This window comes from Ambystoma mexicanum, chromosome 7q, assembly GCF_040938575.1.
Source record: "Ambystoma mexicanum isolate Mex_15411 chromosome 7q, UKY_AmexF1_1, whole genome shotgun sequence".
NCBI classification, from domain to species: Eukaryota; Metazoa; Chordata; class Amphibia; order Caudata; family Ambystomatidae; genus Ambystoma; species Ambystoma mexicanum.
Window position 1 is genome coordinate 838,468,398 of NC_090941.1, and position 9,332 is coordinate 838,477,729.

Genomic DNA, 9,332 nt, shown 5'->3' on the forward strand with positions numbered 1-9,332 from the left:
CAAATCGGAGGCATTGCATGACATAGTCTTCAAGGCCGACATCCTTGCAGATATTACCTCTTTCTTTGATAACAATAAACGTCATGATACAACTGACAGGGTTCGATGGGAGGCATTCAAGGTGTTCATCAGGGGGATGTGCATCTCTAGGGAGGCTGGGGTCCTGAAAGACATTAGGAACTCTTTGCAACGCTCTGAGACCAAACTTAGGGAACTGGAGCGCGAATACGCCTCCGCTCCCTCTCCACCCAAGTTGACGCAGATACAAATGGAATTGGAAGCCTTCGAGACCCTCGCCTTAGCCGAGATACGATACTACGACCGACCCATAGCTGGTCGAACCCTAGCCAGGCTGGCCCGGATCGAGGAGGGCAGAACCCGGATTGATAGTATTATCGATGAGAATGGAGTGCGGCAGTGGCTGGACCAGCCCATTCTCGATGCCTTTGCAGAGTTCTATGCTGCCCTATATGCCCCGCAGCGCGAGCATAGCCCGCAGGACCTGGATCTTCTCCTCAACCGTATCCCTATGTCCTATATATCTCACACCACCAGAGAGCAAGTGGACGCCCCCATCACTCTCGATGAGATCACTGCAGCCATCTCGGCCCTTCCCAAGGGGGAAGGCTCCTGGTCCAGATGGCCTCACTGCCGAGTTTTATCAGGAACATGTTGCGTTGCTTGCCCCGCGCCTGCACGAGGTGTGGATTGAGTCATTACGCCTTGCCACTCTCCCCCAATCCCTACGGGAGGCCACCATCACAGTGCTTCCTAAGCCGGGCAAGCCTCCTGAGGAGTGTGGCTCCTACAGATCTCTCTAACTCACGAATACTGACACCAAAATATTCGCCAAGATTATTGCGAATAGGTTTCTCCCCATAATGACATACTTGATCCATCCCGATCAGAGTGGCTTTGTCCCCGCCCGCTCCACTGCCTTAAATATCCAGCGTCTGTTCAATGTTATCTCTAGAATTAACCCTAAGGCTAACGCGGTTGCTGTGACACCAGACGCCCAAAAGGCGTTTGACATGGTCTCGTGGCAATGCATGTGGGCGGTGCTGGAGAAGATGGGGATCGGCCCGCACATGCTCTCCTACATCAAACTGCTTTATACCAATCCTGTGGCCAGAGTCCTGATTAATTCTCATCTGTCAGCCCCCTTCACCCTTCATAGAGGAACACGCCAGGGGTGCCCATTCTCCCCTCTGCTGTTTGCGATGGCTATCAAGCCCATGGCAGATAGTGTGAGAGTCAAGCATACTCGCAAGGGGATCCGCCTGCGCGACACACCCGAAATCATATCACTGTACACGGACGATGTGCTCCTGTACCTCAGGGACCCTTCGGTCCATCTTGACCCTATCATCCGCAAGATAATTAAAATAGGCACATTCTCGAGGTTCACTATTAATTACACCAAGTCAGACATCTTCCCCCTTACACCCGCAACCCCCCAACCGACATGCGAATTCCCGCTTAGGTGGGCTCCTGAGGGCATCAAGTATCTTGGTATTCAGATATCCCTGACGAGACCTTCCTTATTGGCCGACAATTACATTGCTACCGCACAATATGCAGAGGCCATGATGAAGAGGTGGTGTAACCTCCCCTTGTCCCTGTCAGGGAGATTGTCATTGATTAAAATGATTATAGTTCTGAAACTTCTATACATATTTGCTAATGTCCCACTCTGGCCGGGAGGCAATACTTCATGAATCTGTGGCATTCTGGTGCCTTACGCAGGAAGTGGCAGCATATGATGTTACCCTACTAGAGGGGGAGCTTCAATGCGCCGGATCTAACTCAATACTGGACGGCTGCGCAAGCCCAGCATGCAACACACTGGTATAAGCACCAGGATCCTCCTCTGCATGTTAAACTCGAGATACTGGCGACTGAGGAGGTGAATGTCATGTCCCTGATCCTTTTCCACTCGTATCACTCTGACGCCCCGGCTGATCCAGTGGCCACCACAATCATGGCATGGAAACAGATTTTGCAGCTCTATTCTGAATCCCGTCCGTACTATAAATGGTTGCCCTTGGAGTCATTCCTCGCCCCCACACAGGATAAACTTCTTATGCGACACTGGCATGACCTGGGGTACCGTGCGCTTTCCGACCTGTTCCCTGAGGGGAAATTTATCACCCCGCTAACATGGAAGCCAGGACACTCCAGGTCATCCCTGGAGCTACTGCAATACTTTAGGCTCAGAGCGGCGGTGCAAGACATGTGGCCCTCGTACCCGGACGAACCCCCGGAGTCCCCTGAGATTTGCTACATCACGAACTCCGCAGGGGCTAGAAGCATAGTGTCAGCCTTGTATAAAATGTTAATATCACAAGTGCCAGAATCGTCCCACAGGGTCCGGGACGCCTGGAGTCGGGATCTGGGGGTGGACATTACGATGACATGTGGGCAAAGATGTGTATGCATACCCATAGGGTCTCCCTCAACTCTAGATTTAGATGTGTGCCATATAAGGTACTCAATCGCTTGTACTATACTCCCCAGGTGGTTGGGAAATTTGCATGCGGTCAGCCTCACGCCTGCCAGAGATGCAGATCCAATGAAGCGGATCACGCCCACATGTTCTGGTCCTGTAGGATGCTTGCTCCGTTCTGGGAGGCTGTGCTTGAGGCTCTCTCGGAGATGGTGGGCACCTGCGTTGACCCTGACCCCCTGGCTGTGCTGTTTGGGCTGTGGGGGGGTGGAGATAAGGCGGGCTGCTAAATTCTTGAATGTGGGGGCCATAGTGGCTAAGAGATGCATTCTGCAGTGTTGGAAGCGGCGATCCCCCCCTCGCTAGAAATGTAGTTAAAGGCTCTTACCTGGACACAGACGTGTGAGGAGGACTATGTCAATTTGCTGCCTGTGAAGGCTCGCCCTAGAAATGTATGGTCAGAATTTTGTAGTTATTTGAACAGCAGGGCGGACTTGGAGCTTCTGTCTTCTCCCCATCACCGGACCAGGCAGCTCCACAGTCGGAGCTGTGAGCGGCAATGTTGGACTCTATGCAATGTTGTGAATGTACATGGGTTGTGGCCAATGATCTGTTTGGATGTCAAGTTGTGAATCATGTAACATGGCTGTTGTGGTAATTTGTGACGCACCAGCTGCTGTTCCTTGCCAATAAAGAAAAGTTTTTAAAAAAAGATTTTGATTCAGATGTTCAGGGTTCCCCAAATCGAGGAGAAGCACAAAGGTGTTTTGATCAGCCGAGCCCTAATTCATCATGATGCTCATCCCCTACATCATTGAATAGATATTTTATTTTGTATCACACTCGTACACAAGTGTTTCACAGCGAGTGCTAATGAGCAATCGGGCAAACTCCTCTCTAAATGCAAAAACAGTGCACATTTAGCAGAGAACGAAGCACTGCATACGATCTACCTATTCACCATCGAGAAGAGCAAACTCCTGCTTTATCCCTCACCCATGTCCCTGCCTGCTGGCAAGGAAGAGACCCAAGTAGATGCTTTCTCCTTCCCGGTACTGTCAAGGATTCTTGACACTATGGACAAAGGCCATGACCTCACCCTCTATGAACTGTGTGAGGTTTGCTCAACCTTGAAAGGTTTATGTGAGAAAGTTAACTACATTGAAGGTTGTATAACAGTGTTGGGAATCTCTCAAGTAATTTGTGATAAATGGGGTGGTGGGTTTGTTCATCCTGTTGTAACTTCTGTGCCTATTGCTTGTCAGTCATCCTTTGTCAAGCAGCACACCGAGCGCGGGCAGTGGGTAGATTTGGTAATTCTAACTGAAAAAATCTTCCCGTTGGCTCAGGTGGGGGTTCGGTCATTGTCTCTAGATGGTAAGATTTCCCGTCCTGTAGAGAGTAATAGTGAGGCTTTGATAACCCCGGTGAAGCCTGTGGATGTGGCTGCCAGTGTCACCCTGGCATCAGTAAGGGATCCTTTAACTACCCACGAACAAGGGGTTAAAAGGGAAAAAAAAGTCGGCTTGTTGGGAAACAATTCACATCCTGTCTATCTTTGGATGCTTTGTGATGAAAACACAACTAATGAATGCCATATTAATACATATGACAGGTTATGATAGGTTATTTATAATGTGCTTAATACCCAGAGGTTTCTAAGCACAGACTCAGGGATCAAACCTGTGTTGCTCAGTGTCGTCTTGCTTCCAAGGAAAGCACATTGCCCCTGAGCTATCCTCCCGAGCCAAATAGAATACATACATATTGGGTGTCAATATTTTCTGAAAAACTATGCAGTGACTACATGATAAAGAGCAGGAATTAGCTGAACACAGTCAAATCTATTTGGACCTGCAAAGAAAGCCAAAAGGAGCAAGAATCCTGGATTTGTGGCCTTAATCAAGCTATAATCACCCATTCCAAGGGCTGGAATGGGTGACAATGGCTCGGGCCAGAGCGTGAGGGCTTTTAGCAAGGGTCCCCAGTGCCATGATCACCCGTTCCAGCCCTTGGAACGTGTGATTATTGCTATTACTACCCCAGGTTTCTCATCCGGAAACCCGGTGTGCTAAGAACTAAGTATTTTCTTTCGATGAATGGGACGTCTCGTGGCATACCATTAATTGAAAAAAAATGCTTCCATAAAATGGCCGCCTCGAAGGCGGGGCTCATTACGGAGCCCATCTTCCATTTCCTTGGCAGCCGGCAGCAGGGAGACGGAGCGAAGCTATGGCGGCGGCATGCATTGCCACCACAGTACGCAGGTAAGTGGGGTTGGGTAGGGGACTGGGGCTAAATTAATATTAAAGGGGAGGGAAGATCAGGGAAGATGGCGGGTGGGGGAAGCACCCGTCAGATTGCTTGGAATGTGAGCTTGGATCGTGGGATTCAGCCCACAATCCAAGCAACCTTATTGGTTGCTTCCCCCGCCCCGGGTGCTAATGAGCAATTGGGCAAACCCCTCCCTAAATGCAAAAACTGTGTAAATTTAGCAGAGAAAGAAGAACTGCATATATGTTTGCTTCTTCAATGTGATGAAAATCTCTCGTAAAAACATTAGATTCTTGCACAAGACTAAAATGTAGCACACAGACAAATGGAGCTCTATCACACTCGGCTTGATGCCAACAAAAGTCAAATACCAGACGAACCCACCAGCTCAGAATTACAACTTATAATTGACTGGTATCAAGTGAAAAGTTCTGCCCAGGAGAGATAGCTGAATACATTAAGGGAGGCACACACAGAACAAAGCAAGGCCTTAGATTATTACAAGTACAACACTTGCTGACTTGGAGAAATAAGGAAGTTACTGTCCATCCTGTGATGGAAATAAGATTCCTGTACCCCTGACTCCATGGTGTAAAGGTGAAGAAGTAAGACTCTGACATGCAGTGGTCATGGTGTTTGGCATAAACTTTTATTCAAGTGAGAAAATGAAAAGAAAACCCTATCGTGCCCTAACTCTAAGAGGGGTCTCCCAGTCTCAACCAAAATTACTAATTTTGTTGGCAGGATGTAAAAAGCAAAAGTCCCAATGTCAGAATCCTAGCTCTGTCCCCCACACTCCAAATTTAAACTAAATAAAAAGTTTGTCTTCTAGTCCAGAGGAATGACCCCCTGGACAAAAAGACAGTTCTGGGGTTATCAGCTCCTCAAGTGTTGTGGAGGACTGTCTACCTTCCCCAGTCTTCCTCTGGCTTGTAACACAGTTGAACAATTGGAGGGGAAATGTTTCTGTTCCCCAATTGGCCCACCCCAGGCTTCTTCTCTGTCTCTGCAGTCCTTGACTGGTATACTTGGTTCTTTTCCCACTAGGCACTGTGACAAAGAAGAAGCGTTTGGACGTAGTGTGTTTTTGACCCTGGTTGGCAGACCTGGATTCCTCCTACCAGGCACTGCGATGAAGAAAAGTGGCTTGGATGCTTCTCCAAGCTGATCCTTGTTGGCAGGTCTGGTGTCCTCATACCAGGTACTGCGACGCAGAAGAGTAGTTTGGATGCTTCTCCAAACTCTGGTGGGATCTACACCCTGGTTGCCAGACCCGATTTCCTTCTCTATCAGGTCACTTAGTCCCAAACACAGACTTGGTTTACTCACCTGCTAAGCTCTTTGTTCCTCGATATTATTTTTATGGTTTATTGACTTTACATACAACCTGGTTTATACCCATGTCAAATACTGTTCTCATAGGTATCACTCTTGCAGTTCTCTTTATTGTTTCTCTTATGTGGCAGCCGTGGGTTGCCTTCCCTCCATGTATTGCCACGGAGAAGATTAGACTTTGTTGTTACTTGTTATGTCCTTTTCTTGTAAGGGTCCCAGAACCTATTCCCCTTGTTACTGTATCTTGGTAAAGTTTCATCCACTAGGCTTCTCAGGGCTTCTTGGACCCTCTGGGGAATCCCAATCATAGGCTCAGCAACCTGAATACCTTTAGGGTTTCGTCTGCAGCCCTCTGGTTGGTTGCAGGCATCCCAGTGTTTGTCTCATGTTCACTGGTGCTCTGGGGCTGTCCTTAACTTGCTACAGTGGCACTTCAACCTTAGACCCACTTCAGAGTCTTCCTTCATTCCAGACTGCGCGTTTCTGCTGTGCTGCGTTGCAGGCGCTTCCCACAGCCAGCCACTCATTCTTAGCGGATTTGGTGGGACTGCCCCATCAGTATCTCCGCTCCTGGGTCTGCTCCTGCTGCACCCCTCTGTGAGCCACAATCCCTCTCTGGAGCATCTGACATTCGGGTAAATCCCTTGTCAGTGTTTGTCTGTTCTTATCAAGGTATGCATTTGAAAGCTTGGATTGATCCCTGTGAATCCACGCCTCTTCCTCGTCTCAGTGCTTTCTACTTCTTACATAATACAGACGTATGTGGGATAGAAGGGTAGGGATGACAAGAGTGGGGTTGAAGGAGAGGTGAATGTGTTATATGAATACTGTGTTCTCCAACAATAGTTATCACTGGTCCCACAGGGGGCTTCCCCTCCCATAGAGATCCATCCACTGAGTACCACGCCCAGGGGGGCTATCTGGTAGCGGCCCTGCTGCCATGGCCTCATGGGAAGGGGCTCCCCCTATGGAAGCAGTGACAAAATCCTGGGATTCATCATAATGGAGACAACAGAGAAAGATGAAAGTGGAACCAATCGCAAAGATGCTAACACAAGAATAAAAGACCAATAACAAAATATGAGACCCATGTAAAATCTCAGCAAGAAGGGTATAAAACATCTATTATCAGGGGCGGCTCATTCATAATGGTCCAGGGGGCGACGACCAACGGGTCTTGGTCCCCTCTAATCCATTGTGGAAGAGCCAGCCCAGTGAAATACAAGCTGAGTGCTCTAAACTGTCAAAGGGAACCAAAGTTTCCCTTTGATGGTTACAGTTTCCTAGCAGTGCAAGCTCAATGAGCCAATCAAGGCCTGGGGCGTTTTACTTCCCCAGCCTTGCATGGCTCATTGGAAATGCTGGCTGGGGAACTGCATGTCTGTATGTGCAAGGGGGCACTCCTGCGTCTCCATGCACATACAGACAGAGCAGGCTAGAGTGGGGCATCTTGTCACCCACGCTCAGGCCCCTGCACGCATGTACAGAAACCAGGACGCTTCCTGATTCCTGTTCATTCTAGCAGGGACCTGAGCGCTGGAGAGGAAAGACTTGCGGCAGGAGGTAAGTTTGTTAATATTCATGTTTTTCTCAATTTAAATTATGTGTATGGATGCGTGCATGCTTGTGTTGTCAGGTGAATGAATGTATGATGATGGATGCTGGTGTGAATGAGAGTGTGATTGCTGTTTGCATGTTATGTAAATGTGTGTTTGTGTGTTCATTTATTTAAATATGTGTATGATTGTGTTATGAGTGAGTGCATGGTGGATGTGTGAATGAAACAGAGTGCTTACTGTATGTTGTGTAAATGTGTGTGTTTGTATGTTCATTTATTTATTAAATGTGTATGGATGAGTGAGTGCATGATGGGTGCTCGTGTGAATGTGTGTGTGTGTGTGTGTGTGTGTGTGTGTGTGTGTGTGTGTGTGTGTTGGTCCAAGCGGGTTTTGGCAAGTGGGGGTAGGAGGTTTGTACAACAAAGGCACAATCCCACTAGCCACAATCAGCTCTTCATCTGAGGTGTTGTGGGGACAGGGGTGTTATTTTTTTTACTGGACATCTATGATAGATGTCTAGTAAAAAATACCATACGTCCCCCACTTGTCCCTCAGCACCTTGCATACAGACATAATCACTTTGATGGGGCGTGTGTGTTTGGCCCTGTCGGACCCAGTGGACAGGGATGGCATTTTTTTTTTACTGGACATCTATCATAGATGTGTATTCAAAAATACCATGCCTGCCTACTGGGCACCCTGCACCTTGCATACACACATGACCATGTTGATTGTTTGCGTGTGTTTGGTGTTGTTCGGCCCGGGCGACAGGCATGGTATTTGTTTGATTGGACATTTATGATAGATGGCCAGTAAAAAAAAACATGCCTAACCCCAGTGTCCCCCAGCGGCTCGCATACAGACAATCACATTCATTGTGTGTGTGTGAGGCACTGGGGCCCAGGGGACAGACATGGCATGTTTTGCTTGGTATGCCCAGTTAAGAATACCAGCCCAGTCTGCTGGGATTCCTAGCGCCTCCCACACAATGTCAAGCCTGATCCTTAAACCCCCAGCTCCTCGCATTTACACACAATTGATTATCTATGCATGTGAGGCGCTGGAGGGCAATGTGGGAATGAATGTCATTTATTAATAGGCTTCTGATGGATGCCCGGTAAAAAATACCATGACTGGGCCCCCCAGCACCTTGCACGCACACAATTAAAATGTGCCTGTGAGGCGCTCGGGGCCTCTGGGGACAGGCATGACAGTTATTCCTTGGCATATAAATTAAAAATGCCATTGTTGTACCGTGGCACCCAGTTCCTGACATACATCTGTCCCCTGGAACCCCCAGCGCCACACAATCACATTCATCATTAATGTGATGTCTGAGTGCAAGGCGCTGGCACACCTTGGAGCAGGTATGCCATTATTTACTGGACATTGTTGATAAAACAGGCATGATGAGTGTTATTATGTAGCTCGACTGGCGTTTTAGTATAGCCAGTTAGGACATGTTTTCATACTTTGGCATGCATTTTTTATGGTAAAGCCAACTGGAGTATATTGGGAATATGAGTTACCCTACAAAACCAATTGCAAACTGTTTGGCTTTTTACCCAATTTTTCTAAAAATGTGTGCTCTAAAATGCACCATTTAAATTCATTATTTAAAGAAATGATGGGGGAAGAACCCCCTTCAATCCCCCTTTATTGGTACGGACACGTGCGCTACGCTCTCGGCCGCTGTGGCAAATCTGGGGCATAGATGT